Source organism: Amphiura filiformis, chromosome 12, assembly GCF_039555335.1.
Source record: "Amphiura filiformis chromosome 12, Afil_fr2py, whole genome shotgun sequence".
NCBI lineage: Eukaryota > Metazoa > Echinodermata > Ophiuroidea > Amphilepidida > Amphiuridae > Amphiura > Amphiura filiformis.
The window spans coordinates 42,609,756-42,612,271 of NC_092639.1; positions in this window are offsets into that span (position 1 = coordinate 42,609,756).

A 2,516-nucleotide genomic window follows, 5' to 3' on the forward strand; every position below is an offset into this window, starting at 1 on the left:
CCTTTCGGACATTTTTGTTGTCTGTAGTCCGAGGTCAACTTCTCTTCTATTCAATGTTGAGTAGATAAAAGACAGTAGATAATCGGGGATATTATGCCATTAATTCTTTGCATTTGGACGTGTACCTTTGGGTCAAGGCTATGGCAACCCCGCAAACCCAAAACGTTTTTCACAAACGATTTATGGTTTCCAGAAAACTCTGGTTATATAGCAATATTCATATAGTATTGTTGTGGGTCATGGGGCACATCAGACATATACAATTGTATCCTGAATACCAAGTCAATATCAAGTAATTTATATACTATTAGTTATCTCCTGTTTGTTCATGCAATACGAAAAATATCACTGGTTTGACCTCAAACCAGTGATATTTTTCGTATTGCATGTGAACAGACAGGGGGTAACGTAAACATAAATAAATAAATAAATAAATAAATAAATAAATAAATAAATAAATAAATAAATAAATAAATATATACAAATTCAAAGTATAGACCTCTGGAAAAGGCAGTCGTTACTACTAGTTTCACAGCATACCCTCACTTACGATCATTGGGTATACCGATCATTAGACGGATAATTTGTCATGGTTTCAACTTAACAGTAATGCATATACATGAATATACATTCTGTGGTGTCAGAACCATGACAAAAGCCACCTCCAGCACAGTCTCTACTCCAAAAGTAGTCGAAAGTGCTCAACCACTATAAATAGTGGGGGCGTAATATAACAAGTAAACAATAAATAAAATATATATAAATAAATAAATAAATAAATAAATAAATAAATAAATAAATAAATAAATAAATAAATAAATAAATAAATAAATAAATAAATAAATAAATTTATTATACTCCAAACTCTTCCATGCATGCTTTACAGTTTTCCGTCATGCAACTACCGCCAGGCCATGTAATACAGCGAGCCACTGCCAACGCGAGACGCGAGTTACCGCGTAATTGCCGTCGACCATAGACATACCACCTAGACCTATAACTGCCCATCCCTAACCATGGCAGTAGGTGAAGCCACGTATCCCAGGTGATTTTGGTCGGGTGGTCGGACGCGGAGAAATAAGCGTTCATGTCTGGAACGAAAAACGCGATCGTTTGCGTGATTGCTGCGCCGTTATCGCCCGCGTCAAATGCAACATGTTCTGTAGACGCGAACATGTCTGCTTGTTTGCGTCCGGGTTGCGTCCTTGTCAAAATCGTTGCTAAGCAGTGTTGACTTCACTACGCAAACCAAAGTCATAGGTCTAGGTACTTGTTTGTCTGGGGTCTCTACCGCATACGCGATCGGCACAGTTTACAATTCAACGCGAGTATGCAGGCCCGCTAATTGCCGGTACTGATAAAGAGCTGAATAATACGGCTATATATTTAAGAAATAAAGGGCAAAGCATTATCCTTTAATGCTGCACCATTTATTTCTATTATATTACCACAAAATAGTGCGATTTAAAGAGAAAATATCACATTTCTTGCCCAAATATTTCAAGTTGTTTACCTCAAGGTGAAGCGCCTACGCGTAGCCAAAGCGTAAGTGATAGCGAGTATTGCAGAACGCGTAACCAAGCGTAATGCTTTGCTTAGAATGCGTAACGACATTGCATATACTGCATAACGCTTTGCTGTGCGCTATGATGCGAGAAGAACATACAGTTCGTTGCCCTGGCCACTTTATTGCTAATTAATGGTCTTTCACGTGACGCGTTTTAACAAATCACAGTGCGCGATTTTGAATAATGGGTCGTGGGGGTAATAGAATGTACGGTAATTTATCAACGCTGAACAATACGACATTATATTATTTGGCTATTAACGAATGATAAATGTATATATTTGAAATTCGCGATAGAATACAAATTTTAAGCAAATTATTGAAAATTTACATTTTGTTTATATTTGATATTTAACAGTAATCGAAGTAAACTTTATACAATGTAATGATATGCACTTAAAGTGTATGTGGCTGGGAAGAAAAGCCGTCCATCATTGGAAAATGATGATTGTTCGTATTGAAGATGAACATTCCCCCCCCCCCCCAAAGACCTAGAATTTTATGTCGGGCAAACTTTCAGTCAAAGTTATGGTATTATTTTATAAATCTTGACCCACTGCCATCACAAGTAGATTATGTCTGAAAGATGGGAAATGGAGTCATAATGTCCACTGCTATTTAACTGAATCGCTTACTATAGGGACTACCCAGCAAACACAAAAACGTTTTAAAAACGTTTTAAATTAGTTATATTTTGGCTTTTGGTTTAGGTAAAAACGTTTTAATAACATTAAAATGTCGGGTTATATAAAGGTCATGATAACGTTTTAAACGTTTTGTATGAAAACACACTACAACAATATTTTTAAATGTTTTCAAAAAATGTTATTGTAAGCTATTTGTGCAAACATTTTTGCCAAATATTGTGTAAATACTCAAATAACATTATGTTAAAATATTTGAACCCAGCAAACACAGAAATGTTCTTAAAATGTTTTTTTCAAAACAT